This window comes from Rhinolophus ferrumequinum, chromosome 9, assembly GCF_004115265.2.
Source record: "Rhinolophus ferrumequinum isolate MPI-CBG mRhiFer1 chromosome 9, mRhiFer1_v1.p, whole genome shotgun sequence".
Classification (NCBI taxonomy): domain Eukaryota; kingdom Metazoa; phylum Chordata; class Mammalia; order Chiroptera; family Rhinolophidae; genus Rhinolophus; species Rhinolophus ferrumequinum.
In genome coordinates, this window is record NC_046292.1 from 41,702,592 (window position 1) to 41,724,212 (window position 21,621).

The window sequence follows — 21,621 nt, forward strand, 5'->3', positions numbered from 1 at the left end:
TTTCACTGGTGTGAAGTGAAAAGTGCGTATAGATTTTATAATGAGATAGACTGGAGTTCAAATCCTGGGTCTGCTCCTTACCATGTGAGCTTGGACAGGTTGTTTAACCTCTCTGACCCTCAGTTTTCTTATAATAACTTCTACTATAGAGGGTCTGATGAGAAATCAGTGAGACAATGTATGCAAAGCACCTACCGCAATGCCTAGCACGTAATTTGTTTTCGACAAACACTTGTGCCTTACCTCTTGTACATCCAAAGGGAAGCAGTTTGTTGCGCACGTGAGCCCTGGGCTCCCAACCCTCATCTTCCCCTCCCCATCGAATGTCTGGGGATGCTCAGACGTCCAACTTAGAATGTGGCTTTCAAGACTCTCTCATCAATCACTCCAGGCTTGACGACTCTCTCAATCTCCGAGCACATTTACTTCTTAATCAACTTCCTCTTGTCAGGATTCACCTTTATTTCTTCCAAGTGCTACTCTCTCTCCTCTGCAAGGGAATTTATGCTCACTTCCAGCATTCATCTCCCAGCCTCTCCTGTTAGCAGTCACCGAGGCAAAGGATTAATTTTTTAAAGGAATGTCTACTTTTCCTTGTCAATAAATTACACCGGGCAAGTCTCTGAGGTCCTGCCAAACTCTCCTTTGAAGACTTATTGGACGTGTAGTTGAAAAACACGATATTTATCGCTGTCCCTACTGTTGTCTTCCCCTCTAGTCTCATCTTGGTGTTCCCTTATCAATTTGGTTTAGTCTCTTAAAATTACTCTAATCTCACCAGGCTTTGTGGATAGCTTGGACAATGTGCAGGTTCCTATTATTCTCAAAGACTTTCCTTTTTATTTTCCCTTGTTCTTGTCAGACACATTTATTTATTTTTATGCCAGCCATTTTTATTGCTGAATGGAAGGCAGGCATTCCAGGAATACATCCCTATTATCTTTGAGGACCTTCTCTTTCAATTTGTCCTTTTTTATTATCTCTTTACAGCTCTTCTTCCACCGGGCAGATCCTAACACTCTAGTTGATGAAGTTTTTTAGACTCCAAAGCAGTGAAAATAAAGTTAGGATGTCTTTTTCTACAAGCTGTCAAAGAGCAAACGGTCATCAGTCAATTTCATTAACTCCTGGGGCAACTGGCCCTCCCACACGGAGGCATTACCCCTGCTGTAAGTTTCCTTAGACACCTAGGCCTAGCCAACAACTCTTTTCTCTCGGCTCTTGTGAAACCTCCTTCATGTTTTCCTTATAATTCCTTTCGCATTACACTGAAATTTTTTAATGCATCTGTCTCCTCCAATAACTCAATACTTGTCTAGACTGCCGAGGTTTTTTTTTTCTTCTTTTTTTAACTTATGTACTCCTACCGTCCAGTACAGTGCCTTGCATGTATTAGGTGCTCAATGAATAGTTTTAAACAATTGACTACTTTGAAAACAACATGTGGCTAACGGGCTAATATTCCAGTTTTGGAATTTCCCAGCTGAACCATTAACCTCGTAATCTTCAATTTCATCATCTGTAAAATGCGTATGAATCCCACTGTTTGACAGGGTTTTAAAGACCACAAATGTAATCTCACTTGATAGATAAGAAACCTAAGTCTCCGAGTGGGGCATGGTGTTGTCTGTTATCTACAGTTGGCTTTTTGGCTCTCAATCTGAACTGTTATTTAATCAGAATTTGCTGATGAATTCATCACGAAACTTTAGTGATCCCAGTGTAATGTCTGAGCCAGAGCCCTAAGGAACAAAATAGGGTACACATCCTCAAGTAGGTAGAAAAATTAAATGAACGGGAAATTACTGAGGTAAGTTTTTTTTTATAATGTAGTGAGGTCCTCAGAGGAAGATGTCATAGGAACGGTGAACCAAAGGGTGAGCATGGAAATGAAAAGAAGGCCATGAAGGAGAGACAAGTGGGCCTTGAGTGGCAATGCCAGTAGATATAATGGGCCATGATTTACTCCAGTCTTGTGCTGATATTGGCACTGAAAAATTTGCAAAGAATCAGCCTCACCAGTCCTTTGGCCAACATTGTCCAATATTGCAGAGATGCAGTGAGTTCGAAGAGGGAGCCAGTGTAGAATAGTGGCTGAGCTATATTGGACTTCACAGTTAGGCCTGTGTATACTTGGGCAAGTTTCAAAGCCTTGGCTTCCTTTTCTATAAAACAACGCTAGTAAAACCACCTTCTAGAGTTGTCATGAGGATTACATGAGGTAACGACTGCAAATCGCTAGGCATATGGTAAGACTGCTTAGCCCCAAAAGGAGGTGGCCTCTGAAATGAGTCCTCCAACCTTCAGATCTCAGTGTTCTGATAAGCTTTGGATACCCTGGTAAGATTAGAGCACAGCTTAAATTTTGGAGCTAGACTGGAGTCCTGACAACCCTCACTGACTTTGTTGTATAGCACTGGATCCTCCTTGAACCGTACACCAAACCTCTGGTCTGTATCCCACATGCAAGATGGGTCCCCTTGGACTGGCTGCATCCTAGTTCCTCTCATCCCCAGGAACCTTCAATTGCTACTACTGGTTGCTCCTGTTACAGTCCAGCTTTTCATCACCATCAGCAGAGGGGGAGGAAATCAGATCTACCTAGGAAAGCAGGGGACGGATCCTCATTGTCAGCACGGCAAAGTTCAGACTCCTGAGCATGGGCACGAGGCCCATCATGGCTCCCGTCTGCCTCTCCTGCACCAGATACTCCAACACATCCTTTGGTTTCTGTATTCACGTATGTTAGGCCACCTCATGATTTGTGACAGTGCCATGTCCTTTCAGACCTCTTTACTTGACTACATGCTCTTTTCTCTTCTTGGGATGCTCTACATTTTCACCAGGCAAAAACACTAATTCATTTCACAAGCCCCAGCTTTGGCACTACTTCCTCTTCAATGCCTTCCCTGACCCCTTTGGGCAGACCAGGGTACTCCTTGCTCTATGCCTCCACGGTATCTACACATACACATCTTGTATGATACCACATTAGGTTACGATTTTGATCTCTAGCGTGTCACTTCCCAATCTCCTCTCCCCTCCCAGATCACAAGCCCTTGGAGAGCCAGTGACTGTGCTTTATTTATCACTGTATCGCGAGCATACAACACAATGTCTGTCTCCTAGTAGATGCTCAAAAATATGCATTGCTTTGATGAGTAAAATTAGTTTTCATGGCACAATTCTAAACCTGGTTTCCTCCCTTCATTACTCATAGCTATAGATATATGAATTATGGCAGGAAGTACTCGAGCAGAAATCAGGATCTTAGGGTGCCACGGTCACTTGACCTAAATAACGGTCCTCTTGGGAAGATCACACCATTTGCTGGAGCGTGTGTCGCTGGGATGTAACCGTCCATCCATCCAGTTAGCTGAATCAACCCTCATGGTCAGCGGAATGACCCATGCCATAGTTCGACTCTCTCCCATCCATCAGAGTTATTGATTAAGGTAGCACTGTTAGCACAGTAATATAAGATACCACTGGCATAAATGGTCCCCTGGTCAAATAGGGTGGGAAATGCAACATGTTTTATTGCCCTCTAGGACTCACAAACCTCATTTATCACATCAAAGGTTATGAAAAGTTTTCAAGTAAAGACATCTGTTTAATTTGTGTAACCCCACGTCTTCCAAATTTATTTGACCATTAGAACTCATTTTCCTTGTTACACCAATTTACATCCAAGGGAGCTAGTGTTCCCTCAAAAATGCTCTGGGAAATGCTAGATTAAGGAATTTCCCTGGATGTAGAGGAAGCATCTTCAAGGAGAGGGGATTTCTAGACAAAAAAAGCATAGAAATGGATACCTAAGTAGGGGATAGGTCATAGGAGAATATTAAATACCAAAGAAGTATAATTATTATAAATTTCTGCTATGTTTTCCTGATTTTTAGAACTCTGACATTGCAGTCCTAAACAAACACCCTGAATGGCTTTTCCCCTTACACAGAGTCTGAATGACTTTTTATTTTCCTTACACTCTATTAAATATAATCACGCATGAAACATAATGCTTGGATATATATGATATACATATGTTTTTCAACACATGACACAGTAAGAGGAATGCTGGTTTCATATTCAGAATATAAATTTATATCCAAATCCTTCCTTATCACATATAGCTGTAAACCTGGAAATATAATTTGCCATTTCAAATCTTCAGTTTCTTAGTCAGAGTAATGGGGAAAATGATCCATGCCCTTCCCAAGGCACAGAAATATTATGAGAATCCAATATCATAACATATAAAGTGCTTTAATACCACAAAGCTAAATAAAATAAGGTATGTTCATATATCTATATGGGCACACAGGTAGAAGACAGATAGATTCAGCATTCAAACCCGAATAGCTTGCCCTCACAGTTCTAGCTCTTAACCATTGTGCTGTAGGGCCTCCTGCTCTGTGGAAAAGTGACAGGCCGGAGATGTGATGATGGTGATACCCATCTCATTGTCAAAGAAAACAAAGCAGAGAGCTGAGGTGACTTGCTCAAAATCACACAGCGAGTTAAGGGCAAACCCAAGTGGAGAGTGGGGGTACATGCCTTCTGGCCTGTGGGGAGCTTTTCACTGTATCCAGCTGCCTGCTTTGTCAGATAGCCTCAGGCATTTTGTCTCCTGTGCTTGTTCTGCCAAACCAGCCTTCTCAGAAGTCTCAAGGTGCAGAGGAGAGGGGTGGAAGCCCCTCCAGCTCCCCCCACCAATATGCTGATTCAGCTCGTATTAGTCTTGTTAAAGGAAGTTGGCCATTCCACGTCATGGCACATTACGTTCATGCAGTTTCACCTTTCTCTGCTGCAAAAATGAGGCAACTAATTCATGTTAGCAGCTTTTCCCTTCCTGCCTAAACCGTGTCCTCTGATGATGATAATGCAGGGAGATGGGAAATGTTTTAATGTGAACAGTCCTTCACTGTGGGTTAGCATACATCCAAAGCAGCATTTCTTCCATGTCTGGGCTCACTTTCAAGACTGTCTGTGTGGATTAGAGAACAGTATGGTTTTGCAACTGTACATAAGGTAACTTATGTTCCCCCGTCATCCTTGGGTCTGACAGAAAAGGTAAATTTAACTTCAGGGGAAGGTATTACATATGCCTCTACACATTCATGCACATAATGGAACGTTTATTTTTGTCAGTTGAAGAAGCTCCTCTCAGAAGGTCACCAGCTGTCATCCAAGAAAATATTCAATGTAATGTAATGGGTAAGATGCCTAAATTCAAATCATGGATCTAGCATTCCTAGCTGTGTGACTTTGGGCCAGTTACATAATCTCTCTGTGAATGAGTTTCTCTGACTGCAAAATGAGGATACATTTTTACCATAAGGTTTTGTGAGGATGAGATGAGATTTAATGAATGGAAAGTCCTTCATTCAGGGAAGCAAGTTAAGGAGAGAAGTTATTAGAGCAGGTGCGGATGGATTTCCTCAGGACTCAGACCCCACAGCTGGGAATGGCTTCCTTTTTTCTAGAGAAGCCTGGCTGTCATCACAGCATCTTCCTAGAGCTTCCTAGGCCTCCCCAGTTCTTTCTACTGTTATTCTTCTCAAAACCTTCAATGGCTCTATATCGCCTAAAATCAAAACTGCTCATCTGGCCTTCAAATCACTTTGAGGTCATGGGTCATAGCCTTGGGTCTTTTGGGAAGATTAAGCTTGTTGTCAAGTAGACAACAGATGAGAACCCCGGTCAGCAAACTACTGTCCATAGATCAAATCTGGCCGGCTATCTGTTTAGTCTGAAAACTAAGAATGTTTTCTAAATTTTTAATTAATTAGTTAATTAAAAATTATTTTTATTATTTTTAATTGAGGTATAATTGACATAATATTATATTAGTTTCAGGTATACAACATAATGATTCAATATTTGTATATATTACAAAACGATAATCCCAATAACTCTAGCTATCATCTGTCACCACACACTGTTACACATTATTTTTGTGTAATGAGAACTTTTAAGATTTACTCTCTTAGTAACTTTCAAATATGCAGTATCATATTGTCATCTATTGTCACCGAACAGTATTTCATGACAATGTGGAAATTATATGAAATTCAAATTTTAGAGTTCATAAATACATTTTTATCAGATCACAGCTACATTCATTTGTTTACTTATTTTTTGTAGCCACTTTTTCTACAAGGGCAGAATCGAGTATTTATAACAGAGACTATATGACCTGTAAAGCCTAAAATATATACAGTAAGTCCTCACTTAATGTTATTGATATGTTCTGTGACTTCAAACAAAATGATGTATAATGAAACCAATTTTACCATAGGCTAATTGACATAAACAAGAGTTCAGTTCCTACAACACCTCATCAATATTATAATGAAATAAAGTGGAAAGAAACAACATTATTTGAGGACCTCTGTACTATCTGGTCTTTTACAGAAAATGTTTGCTGGTCCCTGGATAGGAGAGTAATTGAACAGTAGACAGGAGGCAGATTGCAATGCTAATAACGCCAGTCTAAAAACTTCAATCCATTGTACATTTATGATCTGCCAAGCATTTTATTTCTATGGTCACGTTTAATGCTCAGGACAACCCTGTACTAGCATCTAAGTAACTTGGCCAAGGTTCCGTAGGGATGACGAGGCAGAGGCATAATCTGAGCACAGAATTTGTGTGTTTAATCATTATGCATGCTGCCTTTAACAGTCAACATGAAAGCTGATGAGGAATGGAAGAAAGGGGGGAATTCGAGAGGTATGTTGGAGATAAAACCAGCAGGACTCAGGCCTTTTGAATGGGAAGGCTCAGGATAAAGTCGGAGAAGAAAAATGTCCTAAAGTCTAGGTATCCAGGACCAGTTGGAGCTCATTGCTTGCAAGGGTCCAAGTCGGAGCATTCTTAGCTAACACTGAGCTTCACATGGACTCTTCAAGAGAATACTCTGTCATCGCTCTTGATCTGGTAATTGTGCCACTTGGGCTCCCAAGCACTAAAATTAAATCTGGAAATTTGTCATCTACCTTCCCCATGCAATGGTAACACAGAAGGTTTGAGCTCCAACAGTCAAAATGAATTACTCAGCGAGTTCATTTGTCACCAGAAGGTAATTGGGATTTAAGCTACAGTCTCAGGAAGAAATATATCACATCGCATGATTACTTGCATTAATGGCAACGTATGTCTAATTTTCATCTCCACCCCAACCCCTTTTCCTCAGATCCAGTGATCTGCTAGCAGTATTTAGCTCTTTTCCTGCTGCCCACCTGAAATATCAGGCACCCGCTGAGACAAGAACCACCCTGAAAGAAGGACAATGCCCTAGCTCTGACCTGCTGGTTTTAGGGATTTTTACAAATTCATTTATTCATTCATTTATTCATCCGTAGCAAACCATTTCCTGGGAACCTGTTCCATGCCAGACCCAAAACTGGTTCCAGAGGTGCAAAGGAAAATAAATCATACTCCTACAGATAAAGTGGTTATTCTAGCCTATGGTTTTAAAAAGGATCACGAGATCCCACATATATCATCAAAACACAACCCCCATTCACTGTCACTAAGACATGGCATTGCTGTGTTCCTTTTCTAATATGTCTGACTATGCTGTTATTTTTGATGGGTAAATCTATAAGAAAATATCACACTGGACCATATAGGTCATGGAGAGAGCAGGAAGACCTGCATTTATTCCTGGCTCTGATATGAATTGTTGCGTGACCCTGGGCAAGTTACTTGTCTTATCTGGACCTTTGATAGCTCATCTGTAAGACGATATGTTAGCCATAGTTACGTATAGAAAATAAAGGTGGGGATGCTTGGTTGAATTGGGAGGGACAGGAAGGGGGGCTGGCGCCTCAGAGCCTTCCTTTTTCTCTTATCCCTTCCCTGTCACAAAGGAACCCGTGAAATAGTTCAGTGTCATGAAAGAAATGGATAATAGTTATATTTGGAACGTACTTTCAGAGGAGATCGGAGAAAGCCGTGCACAGCTTTGTCCTCCTCCTGTGTACTAAGCCTACGTGCAACGCAGGACAAAGCACCTGCATCAATCAGAGATGAGCCTGGTGTCTGGCATGCCCAGGAGAAAGTCCTCTTCCTCCTCAGAATGGGCGTCAGGGGGACATCATTCAAGAGCATTTCTCGCTTGCCACAAGTGGAGCTATTGTGCTATACACCTTTCTGGTTCAGACGATGATCTGAGGCGGTTCCTTGAATTCACTCCTGACCAAGCTGGAGACATGGGTTTTTGGCAGAAACCAATGTGCAAAAAAAAGGGTTCCAAACCTAACATTTGAAAACTCACTGAAAGCCATACCCATCTCTCAGGAGGAGTCTCCAACTCTGAGCACAGCTTTCTCTGCCTTGGATCTAAGAGTAAGAGATTAGACAGGACAGGTGGGTGAGGCCTTGGTTTATTTTCTTATTATCCTTTTGGAAGAAAGACCAATAGGAAGATGTCTCTACTGCTACAACAAGCCCTTCTATAATGCTGGGTGTCAGTTTCCTGTCGGAGATGGGTTTCCCTGGAGGAAGATGCAGAGACACAATTAGGGTACAAATTTTAAATAGAGATCAACAGCTGAAAGAGAGGGGGAGAGCAGGACTAGGTAAAGGGAGAAGCTGAACTGTGAGGCGGGCCCAGCAGAGCCTGTCCACCCTGGCGGAGAGCTCTCGAGTGAATATTACCTGTCAAGGTTGTCCTGAATCGGGCCTAAATGGCCTGACCTCTATATGCCTGCGTTCTTGCCTCTCCCAGTCACCAGATGGGAGCTGCCAGAAAGAGCATGACCTGGACAAGGTGGTCTCTGCAGCTGAAGCAAGGCCTAAAGATGCTGACAGTTGGAGGCTTCCTGCTGGGCCGGGCAGCACATCCTTCCTTGAAGGAATGTCTAAGACTTCTCCCCTCTTCTTCCCTCTTTCCCCCTCGACCACAAGACCCAGCACGAAATTGATGGCACAGATGGATGACTGAGCAGAGTTGAGAAGAGGTACTCTTTACAAATGTGCTGCACGATTCCTTGTAAGTGGTAATGAACTGCACCCATACACCTCAAGAACAAAGGACAGTGATAGTTGCCATAGCCTAGAGAGGACTGCAGCAATGGCTACAACCATAGGAGAAAGCTGCTCGGTAGGGACGGTGGCCTTAGGCAGAGGGACACAGAAACTACCCACCTGCAGCCTAGGAAGGCGATAGCTGGGGAAATACGGTTCTGCCCTATCCCTCCTACCCTCCTTTTCCCTGCTTGTGCCTGGCAGTGCAGGAACCCAACCAGAAGCCAGAGGATAAGCACTGCCAGTGATGCAGTCTCCCTGGTAAGAACCCTGTGAAAGGGAAGACCGCAGACATGCAGGGGCAGGCAAACAACAAACACCCCGCAGCACTCTCTGGTACCAGATCGAGGACTTAAACTGTTGTTAATCTATTAGGTGGGTACAAAAGTAATCGCGGTTTTTACTATTATTTTTAACCTTTTAAGCCGTAGTGACTTTTGCACCAACCAAATACAAAGGTCAGGATCACTGAGATCGAGTCTGAGCAAAATTAAGAGCCCACAGTGAAATCCTGTGACGTCTTCATTACACATTTTAGTGCATTAGACTTGGTCCCTGGACCAGGACTAGATCTTGAAAAAGGCTACAGAAAGAAAGTCTTTATGAGTCTCCCATTTGGCTTGGCTCTATTTTCCCTTGAGATGATTCCTCTATCCATATCTTCATGAGTCTTGAGACTCAAAGGCCAGAGACCTCCTTGTTTTTTCCTTTAGCTTAGTGTTTTTCACACTTTGTATTACAATTTATTGGTAGGCTATGAAATCAAGTTGTCGTGGCCTACTTAAAAAAAAATGGTATAGTACAGATTCTATCAGAGTGCACTGCATTTTAAAAAAAATAAGGTAATTATTGTTCTATGAAACTTTGATTTGGTCACATGTACTTATACTGAGTCAAAAATATAAAATATATTTCTTATGTGGGTCCAAGTAGAAAGCCTGAAACCATTATCCTCGTCCATTTGAAGTCACAGAAAATTATGAAGAAACACGTGTTACAGATACCCCCATCACATGTGTACAACGGATCAGGAATGGGGTTGCAGGAATGAAGAGCAGAGGTGGTGTGAGATTCAAGGTTGGGTGGGGAGTAAAGCTGGCATAGAACTTCATCTTAGAGTCACAACATATTCAAATTGTCCGAAAGACTACCTCAAAATTCCTTCTTTCCCTCTTTGGTTCTTCCCACACTAGTCTACTTCTAGCAACCATCATATCTACCCCAAACATGGCCTGAACGCCTCATTCTAAGCTCAGCCAAGTACTCGGGGGCTGAGATGGAGCTCTGGCCTCGTGCAGAGGGAGGAATCAGATCCAGAGAGAAGCACTCTGGGGGATGCCTATGGGTCCGAGTCATCAGAACTGTTGCCCATATTTGCAGATGTCTGATTTTCCTTTCCCAAAACAGAGGTGCAAGAGCTCACACAAGTAGTTGCCAGCTTCTATTTCCTAAACAGCACTCTTACGTCTGACTCTCCCATGACAACTGTATTAACAATTCAGCAGCCTTGGGTGCAGAGGTTAGAACTGCATGCATTTAATTGCCTTGGATGATTAAGAGTTAACATTGCTGACCTACCCAGAGGGAAATTGCAAAGAATATCCAATTAGAGGCAACCAGCATTCTTTGAAAATATCCAGCGTACCAGGAGCGCTTAATAGCAATCATGATAATCATAACAATTCTAAATATGTATTTTAAAAGCTGTGAGCCATTTTCTTACCCGTGGAAACTTTATTTGCTAGAAAGCAAATCCTTGCAATTATTCAAATTGGAGGTTTGTAATTTTGTTGTTGTGGTTGTTCCCCATGGCCTCTCGGGTGGAGGAAGGACAGAGAGAGCCATCCCAGAGGGGAACAGAATCAATCCCAGCTGCTCACTAAAAGGTAAACCGTCAATAATCTTTGTCAGGCCTTTTCATCTTGGGCTTTAGTACGTGATGATCCCTAAGGCAGCGTGTGGTATTGAGATTTAGAATAGCTTCAGGTCTGCACATCCCCACTGGTGTGGGGTTAACCCTCTGCACGCTGCTGCGGACTTTCTCTCGATCACTTCTGAACCCTGAATGGGCAAGGGTTATGCGGCTGACACAGGTGTGTAGGAGGCCTGGGCTTTCCTTAGGAAATATAGTATGAATATCGCAAGGTGCTTGAGAACAAAACCCAGACGTTAGGAGGGAGCAGCAAGAGACACAAATGTAGAGTATAGTCACCAAGGTCTCACTACTTTAAAAGTCAACTCTTACTATGGGCCCTTATGCAAAGCCCTGTATACTAACCCCTCACATTTAGATTTCAGCTGATCCTCTGTAATCTGTGAGGGAAGGCTTATTATCCTTATTTTGCATTAAAAACCCAGAGACAGTTACTTACCACTAAAGACATCCATGTGTTGCATGTCTTTAAAAATCATTCATGAACTGATGACTTCCAAATGTATCCCTCCAGTTTAAACTTTCTGGAACTACAGATTTGTGTATCCAACCATGTACTTGACATCTCCATCTGGACATCCGAGAGGCAGCTCGAACGTAACATGTCCACAACTGAGCTCTTGAGGCCCCTGAATGGGTGGAGTTTATGACAACTCCATCTTTCCGTTGCTCAGGCTCCACACTTTGCAATTCCTAGTCCTTCATCTGACTCATCAGCTAATACTAATATATCCAGAATGTGAGCATTTCTCATCAATTCTGCTAATGCTACTTTGGTCCTGCCACCATTATCTCTCCCTCAAATCACTGAGTCACCTTCTAACTGTGCCCCTTTGTTTTCCCTTGGCCCCTGTCAGTCTATTCCTAACACATTAGCTATTGCGATCCCAGGTAAATGTAAGACATATGTGGTTCCTTTGCCCTAAAACTCCAATAAGTTTTCATTTCATACAGAGGAAAAGCTGACATACTTCCTACAACCTAAAGGCCTTACCTCTTTTGGGCCCCATTATCTCTCGGAAATCATCCCCTAGTATTTATTTTTCCCTCTGCTTTCTCTACCTCAGTCACAAGGTCTCCTTTCAGTTCTGCCTGACCTACTCATGCTTTAGGGCCTATTATTGGGTGGAACTCAGTCTCCCCACAATGATATGTTTGAATCCTAACCTCCAGTACCTCAGATGTGGCTTTATTTGGAGAAAGGGTCTTTCCAGAAGTAATCCTATTAGAATGCAGTCATTAGGGTGGGCTCTAATCCAATACAGCTGGTGTCCTTATCAGAAGGGGACATTTGGACATAGCGTCATGCACACTGGGAGAACGCCCTATGAAGATGAAGGCAGAGACTGAGGTGATGTATCCACAAACCAAGATTGTCAGCAAACCACGGGGAGCTAGGAGAGAGGCCTGGAACAGACCCTTTCCTCATGCAAACTCCTGGATCTCAGACTTCTCGCTTCCAGAACCCAGAGACAATACATTTCTATTGTTTAAGCCACCCAGTTGGTGGCACATTGTTATGGTAGTCCTAAAATACTAATGCAAGGCCTTTGTCCTTGCTCTGCCATCTCGTGGGGGAATGTTCTTCCCCAGGAGCCACATAGCATGTTTCCTTATCTCTTTTATGTCCTTATTTGGGAGCCATTCTCTGGGTGCTTTACCAAAAATTAACACATTCTCCCTAATAGGTCCCCACTCCCTTCCCTCCTTTATACTTATTCTTTAAAGCATATGTTTTACATACTCGACTTGTTCACTTTCTATTTCAGCTCCAATGTCAGCTCCAGGAGGGCAAGATTTTCAAAGGGTGCAGTGGGGGTTGGAGGATTGCTTATTGCTGAATTGTCAACACATAGCTTTGGGGTATCTTGTTATGCAGCAATAATAATTGAAACTTTTTTTAGCTTCATCCCAAACAGTGCCGCTAACACCTCCACTTATGCCACTTATGCTGTCCACCATATAGAATTGTTACAGTTCCACAAATGTATTATTCTTGCACATGCGTGCTCACTTTTCTTCTCTCTCTCTCTCTCTCTCTCTCTCACACACACACACACACACACACACACAAGCCTTTCCACAAGCTACTTTCTCCACTTTGTACTCCTCTCATTTTTTCCCCTGGTAACTGTGACCTCATCCTCCCAGACCCAGCCCAGCCCAGCCACCCTGCTCTGAGAGCTCCCTGAGCTTACCGATGGCAGAGCACTCAGCACCTTGTATTCTAACCATCTCTCGATTGCCTCCTCCACCAGAGACAAAGCTCACTGAGGGTAGGAAAAGCATCTTACTCACCTCTTTGTCTACACTACTTTGCTCTGTGCCTGGCACAGGCTAAGCATTCGGTAAATGATTCTGAAATAGTGAATTGTACTGATTGATTAAACGCTCACAGATGCTTACAAATTTATTTGGGGTAGAGGGGTAAGATTAAAATGCATGAAATACATAGAGAACAAAGCAAAATAGTATAAAGCTAAATACCAAATGGATACCAAATGTTCACAGTATCAGAAATACTCTTCTCTTGACAATGGGTCCATGCCATATTACGTTCTTCATATTAGTAGTAATTAGAATAATAATGATCCATTACAATGAAAACTTTAGTTTTCAAAATGCTTTCACATGTATTATCTCATTTGACTCTATTCCAATTATTTAGGGACAAAGAAGACATAGAATCACTTATACCAAATCATGTAACATGAGCAGGTTTCATGTCATTTACTCTTTGCTGAACTCAGCTGCTTGCGAACCTGATTGCTACTCAAATGTTTGTGTGAGCTTTAGGAGAAGGTGCAGTTTCTCTGTTCCCCTACAAATGTAAACAAATGTAGTTTCTCTGTTCCCCAACAAACAAAGAGTTCATGTTTCTAAGGACTGAAGCCACTTCATAGACTTCTTGGGGAAACAAACAAACAATAAACCACACTCACCAAATACCCTCTGAAAACACGAACCTATGAGCAGAGGGGCATTTAGTAAATGCAATTTAATACCCTCAGATTTAAAAACTACAATGAGTAATTTCTATGTACTCATATCTGTCCATTTGCAGATAGGCAATTCTATCTCCAAACACTCAAAAGGTTCTCTGCCCAAGAGCAAAAGAACATCATTCAAAACCAACAGGATGATTAGCTGTGAACTGAGGTAAACCTGACCAGAAGAACATTTGTCAGTTCTGGCTTTCTTATCACTAACTGATACTATTCATTGAACAGCTATGCTGCACCAAGTCCTGCATCAAGCACTGCATGAAGTGCTTTCGCATTATCATCTGTAATCTGGAGGTGTTCCAAAGAGCAGGTATCATCCCCATCTTACAGATGAGAAAACTGATGCTCAAAGAGGTAAAGGAAATGTTGCATTACAACCTATTACGTGGCTGCTAGAATTGAACTGAGATCTTTCTGACTACAGAGTGAGTGCCCCTGTACCTTCCAAAGGTTAGCTAATCAAAGAATAGATGAATATTTTAGGGTTCCCAGTAATCTTAAGGACCTGTCATTTCGACTGTTTCTCATTATTGGTCCTAATGAAAACATGAATAATTAATTGAGGACTGTCAGTTGCCTCCTGATACAAAGCACTCAGAGTTGCAGATGGGTCCTTCCTACACGACATCCTAGCAACCAGTTGAAAAATTAAAACAAACAAACAAACAAACAAACAAATAAATAAACAGAAACCTTCCTTGATCACACAGTTGATTGCTTCCACGCTAGGTTGAAGGAAGGAAGCAGAAAGCGATCACTGTCCTCATTTCTTACTCTTAAGTGGCATCACATACAACCAGAACATCTGTATTTCCCACTGTGCCTCTCTGCCTTACAGGACCTCAAAGCCTTCTAGCAGCGCCCAAGACAAAAATGCTGCCGGCCCTGAAAGAGCCAGCTAATCCAAAAGGGTCTACTGGGGCTTTCCAAACTCCCTGGCAGAGGACATCCGTACCAGGACTTTAAGTTACCAGCCTGAGGGCATTTGCTGGGAGACCATGAAACCTTCCCTGGAACGGGTTTCCAACCCAGTTGCCACTGCCAAAAGGTTCTTCTAAAGGCCTCCCTCCCCACGTCTAGGCGTTTTTGATCCACAAGGAGAAGAGGGGGAAAAAAGGTAGTAGCAACGATCATTACTGAATTCTGCTCAGGCATTTGCCCAATGCACCACTTCTGTGATTTCAGAGCTCTGATACACAGGAATGGGGTTTCTGTTGCTGAAGTTTGCTGAGAAGGCAAGAAAGGATGACATGGGAAGGGCTTCCTACAGAGGGGGTGTTGGTGCAATCTTGACTAATGAAGAGAAATTTGCCAAGTGCAAAAATTAGGAAGTGTGCATATACAAAATGTGGTGTGTGTGTGTGTGTATTTGTGTGGAGGGTAGATTCAGAGGGTAAAGAAGAAAAGGGCAAAGGAACTAGCATGTGCAAGGCATAAAAGGATGAAGTAGCAAAGTGCACTTTATAAATGCAGTTTGCTTTGCCTGTAACCACCTGACCTGGACTTGTTTCCCTCACCTGATTAACAACTCACATTAAGCTATCAGGTTGCAGCTGCGATGTCACTTCCTCTAAAAAGACTTGATACAGCAATTCCAGAATAAGTTAGCCTGCTTGTGTCCCTAAAAGTAGCACTTATACTACATGGTAATTTCCAATTTACAACTAGACTTTAAGGTGTGAATTAGTTTCCTTTTGCTAGGAAACTATATAACAAAAACTGTAACAAATTACCACAAACTTACAGCCTTAAAGCAACAGAAATGTATTCTCATATAGCTCTGTAGGCCAGAAGCCTGAAGGGAAACTTACAGTGCTAACATACAGGCATTAGTAGGACTAGTTCCTTCTGGAAGCTCCAGGGGAGAATCCATTTCTTGCCTCTTCCAGCTTCTCGTTATCTATTGGTACTCCTTGGCTTGTGTGGCTGCATTGCTCCAACCTCTGTTTGCGGGGTCAGTTGCCTTCTCCTGTTCTGTCATCAAATCTCCCTCTGTCACCCGCTTATAAGAACACTTATGATTACGTTTAGGGCCCACGGATAATCCAGGATTGTCCTCAACTTAACCACATCTGCAAAGTCCTTTTGCCATACAAGGTGACGGTCACATGTCCTACGGATGAGGACCTGGATATCTCCGAGGAATGTTCTCCAGCCTACCATAAAATCTTTATTGTCATGGGCACCATCTCATCCCAATTCCGTCCCTAGTGCCCTGTATAGGGTCCAGCTCATAGTGGGTGCTCAATGAATATGTGTTGAAAGGATGAGTGAAATCAGTGGATGGATGGAAAAATGGATGTTCTAGGTAATCCAGGCCGTGTGGGGGTGACTTATTCACCGGGCTAGACACAGAGCAGGGATCGCTGGTGTAAGGGTGGGGCCTTATTCCTCACTCAGGGAAGGTAATGAAGAGCTGCAAGCAGAACATTTTTAAAGTCGTATGTTACCATAATAAGAATAACATTGGTCCCCACCTAGCCTCTGAGGTCTACATCCCTGATGGTTAAATTTAAAAAATGGGATTCCTCCTTTTGGATGGTGAAGATACCCTACTCTGATTTTTACCTGTTGGTGGAATGGGAGACATGTCTGAAGCAGCCTCATGGGGAGGGTGCCAGTTTAAAACGACAAAGTCCCTGCAGAAACCAAAGACTCGTGTGTTTCAATGGGGAGAGTCCAAGAGCTTTCCCCTGGGAACAGTTGCCTCAGTCCCTGGAAATCCAGACACCCTGGGTTTCTTTGCCAGTTTCCAGGAGCAGAGTATGGAAGAAGGGAAGCTCTCTGCAATGCAGAAGGGGCCACGGACCACTTAGAAATCACCACAAAAGAGCAGAAGCATTTACTTCAGTGAAGACGTGTACGTGCATGCCAAAATGGGGGAGGAAGCGGAGAAGGCCACAGGTAGAGGCAGGAAAAGAAAGGGAACAGACAGCACGCCATTTTCCAAGTGGGCCCCACAGCTGCCAAGAGAATGGGCCTGTGTTCAGTACTCGCAGGAAAAGGCAAAAAGGCAGTGCCAGCTCTGCTCTCGGAACCACTGCCTGCTGCCGGGAACCTTTGAAAGAAGTGCTTCTTTCATTTCTTTTTTCCCTCAGTCACACTTTCCAACAGTAAATAGCACTGTCAGACCCAATCTTGACTCATTTGGCATTTTTCTAATCCTTTCTATTGATTCAACCAGCAAAGGGTTCCATCCACTATCTTATTTGACACCCACAGCATCTCCTTGGAGGAGTGGCAGCTCTCTTAGTCTCTATTTCACAGATGAAGAAACTGAAGTTCAGAGAAGACACGGGCTTCTGCTCAAGGACACATAGTGAGTTAGCGTAGGTGGACTGTCCCAACTCCAGCTGTGTGCTGTCTACGCTACCGCCACACACACCACACTCAGGCTTCAGGCTGTTCTTCTAAAGGGTCACATCATAGATTATATCTATGTGGGGGTTGGGCAGGTATGTGTACACCCACATGCCCCTTATACCTATACACCTGTACCTATGTACGTAACATATAGAGTCTAGACATGGACATGTGTATATGTCCCTATAACACACAGGTCTAATAGGAAAGCACGTGAGATTGCATTGAGAGAGTGCCAAGAGAAAAGTATTATATTATGTTCAAAGGAAATAATGGCAGGGAAGCCCTTCTTTACTCTTAATAACTAAAGGAATAGAACATCCAAATGACATATTCATAAGGGCCAATATAGAGCACCTGGATATTTTTTGGACAGAAGGGCTAGATGTTAATTAGGATATCTGTCTGACTCCTCCAGGGCAAGGACTCATTCATCCTGTCCCCAAATATCTCAAACATGAAGACCCTTCACTGTGGTAAGCATGACACATAGTGTTGGGGACACAATGGCAAATGGAGTCATGGTCTCTGTCTTCAAGGAGCTCACAGCAAAGTGACCGGCAGACTTGTAAATCCAGCAACTATCCAATGACGCGACTGGTGCATTCATTGCCCCAGCCCATGGGAACACGGGAGGGGAGGCGGGCATCTATCTCAGGCTTAGTTCGCAGGAGACTCTGGTAGAGAAATTCTTGGGCTGCAGGCAGAATGTTGTGTAGGCACTGGCTAGATGAAGAATGTTCAATAAATATTTATTGAATCAACCAGTAGATGAATAACTGAATAAAGGGAGAACTCCAGTTTTTCCCCATGGTTCTGATTCTTTCTCCTGGTAACCGTGGCAGCTCTCCACTCGCTTTACAGAGTTCAAATATGACCAATTGAATGCGTCAAAACCTTAAGAATTCATAGATAACTCATAGATGGTTTAGGTAGCAGATGTCACCCTCAATAAACAAAGAAACCCACAACTTGGGGAAAATGAAAGGATCTGCAGCCTCTTCCCACTGTCTAATGAAAGGAAATAAGCATTCTGGTCCTTCTCTTCTCAGCATTGTTCCATTCTCTTCCTTAGTGAACTTTTTGGATGTTCAGTTAGGCTCGGAAACAAGTTTCTCTTCTTAAGATAAACAGCCAATGACTGAAGCACAATTTATATCTATTATTTTTTCATCAGGTTCCCATCTCAGCCTGGGTGAGGCTAAATAAGAAGAACTGTTAGGGAAATTGGAGGCGAGGACACAAACGAATGTTTTACCTTTGGCATTTAGATGTGGATCTGATCCTGAATCCTGTGTGAACTCCTATGTGACATTTCCAGTGCTGCACTGGAAAATATGAGTCTAAATACACATATAGTCTATAATGAATCCATCTGGCCACATAACAAGTTTTTAAATATTTACAATTATGTCCCCGGCCTTATTAAACTTGCAAGAAAACAGCAGCAGCAGGATTTACATATGGGGCTCGAGAAGCCTCCCTGAGCCAGCACCACGACAGAAACTGTCTGAAATTTCTAGAAAAAGTATATATTCATTTGCCAGGTCAGGAAACGGCATGAAAACATCAGGAAAATGGCTTGCTGGGATTTCTCAAACTGCACACAGGGCACAGTGAAGAGCATGTATGAGCTTTCAAGCCCATATTTACATTTATTCCCATCCTGAAAGGCTAGTCCATGTTGATTGCCCCAAAGGAAGCAATGTCAGATAAATGAGAACAAGCAATAAATACTGGAAAATTAAGAACTTCCTGTTATCAGGAGCCATGCAAAACTCAAGATTTGAGTCTGGGTTGAAACCCAGTCTGAACAGCGTCCTCTAGTCTGAGAAGCCAAATTGGTTTCCCGAAAGAACCACATGGGTGGGGCGCTGGGAGATTCTGGTTCCCGTCTGGGCCTGCCCCTCACTCACGTCTGAGGGCAGGCAGATCACGCAACTCTCTGCGAGTCCATTTTCTCATGAGTAAAACGGGAAGGAAAATCACCGGGCTGCTGGGGACTCAGATGCGGTTGCAATGGTTTTCAAGCTGTGGTTTAGAGAGCCATTCGTTTGTATCCCACGTATCAGTGAAATCACGTGGTTCCCTGCTTTTTCTCTCTTATTTTGCTTAGCATTATACTCTCAAGATCCATCCATGTTGTAACAAATGGTCCTATTTCATCTTTTCTTATGGCAGAGTAGTTTTCCATTGTGTATAGATACCACAACTTCTTTATCCATTCATCTATTGTAGGACATTTTGGTTGTTTCCATGTCTTGGCCACCGTAAATAAAGGTGCAATGAACACTGGAGCACATGTCTTTATGGATAAATGTTTTCTGAGTTTTGGGGTAGATACCCAGGAGAGGGATTGCTGGGTCATATGGTAATTCTGTTCGTAATTTTTTGAGGAACCTCCACACTGACTTTAACCAAAAACAACAAAAGAACAAGACAAACAAATGAGAAACAAAAACTCATAGACACAGATAATAGTTTAGTGGGTACCAGAGGGTAAGGGGGGGTGGGAGGTGGTAGATGAGGGTAAGGGGGATCAAATATATGGTGATGGAAGGAGAACTGACTGTGGGTGGTGAACACACAATGTGATTTATAGAGGATGTAATACAGTATTGTACACCTGAAATCTATGTAACTTTGCTAACAATTGTAACCCCAATAAACTTTAATTAAAGTTTAAAAAAAAAGAAAGAAAAAAAAAAGAGCCATTAGTGGATCTGGAAATTAGTTGGGTGAATTACAACTACTTTTAAACAAAATAGAATTCGAATAGAATAAAATAGAGTGGAATGGAGTAGGACGGAATGGAGAGTTGTAAGTAATATTACAAATCTATACTTACACGTATAGTAAGTATAGATTTGTAATATTTTTGTTTCATTTTTTTGTATATATATATATATATATATATATATGTACTAGGTTGTTATGCTAACTGCATTTGTTACTGTAAACTAAGGCTAGAGTATATAAAGGGTTTTGTAAAACATAAAGGGGCTGGAATCTAGGAAAGCAAGTTAGTGGCCCAGTGATCACAAATGTGTTTTGTTTTGCCTGCACAGTGTTTTCAATGGAAAAAAAAGAAATCTCTATTTTTCAGAAGAGTTTTAGAGTTACAGTAAAATGGTAAAGGTACAGAGATTTCCCATGTCTCCTGCCCCCAGCATATACAGCCTCCCCCAATTATTACCAACCCCCACTAGAGTAGTATATTTGTTACAATTGATGAACCTACATTAGTCCGTGATTGTCACCCAAAGTCCATAGCTTATGTTACAATTGACTCTTGGTGGTGTACATTCTGTGGGCTTATCATAATAATATCATTATGATATTATACAGAGTTTTACTGCCTTAAAAATCTTCAGGGCTCTCCCTATTCTTCCCTCCCTCCCCCAATTCCTGGCAATCAGTGACTTTTTTATGTCACCACAGCTTGGCTTTTTCCTGAATGTTATATAGGTGGAATCATACAGTACATAACCCTTTCAGACTGGCTTCATTCACTTAGTCATATGTATGTCTTTTCAGGGCTCGATAGCTCATTTCTTTTTAGTCCATTATCTGGATGTACCACAGTTTATTTATCCATCACCTACTAAAGGACATCTTGGTTGCTTCCAAGTTTGGGCAGTTATGAATACAGCTGCTATGAACAGCCATGTATAGGTTCTTGTGTAAATATACGTTTTCAACTCCTGGGAGTAACTATACCAAGGAGCTTGAGTGCTGAATCCTATGCTAAGTTTTATAAAAAACCACGAATCTGTCTTCCGAAGTAGCTGTACCACTTTGCACTCCCAGCAGCAGTGACTGAGAGCTCCTGTTACTCCACATCCTCATCAGCATGTGGTGCTGTCAGTGTTCTGGATTTGGGCCATTCTAGTAGGTGTGCGGTGGTATCTCATTGTTGTTTTAATTTGAATTTCCCTGATGACATACCATTTGGATCTTTCATTTGCTCATTTGCCATCTGTCTAGCTTCTTTGGTGAGGTGTATAAGGTCTTTGGCCCATGTTTTAATTGAGCTGTTGTTTTTATTGTTGAGTTTTAAAAGTTCTTTGTAGGCTCTCTATTCTGTTCCATTGATCAATTTGTCTACTCTTCTACCAATACCACACTGTCTTGATTACTGTAGCTTTATAGTAAGTCATGAAGTTGGATAGTGTCAGTCCTCCAACTTTGTTCTTCAATATTATGTTGGTTATTCTGAGACTTTTGACTCTCCTTGTAAACTGTAGAGTCAGTTTGTCAATATCCACAAAGTAACTTGCCGGG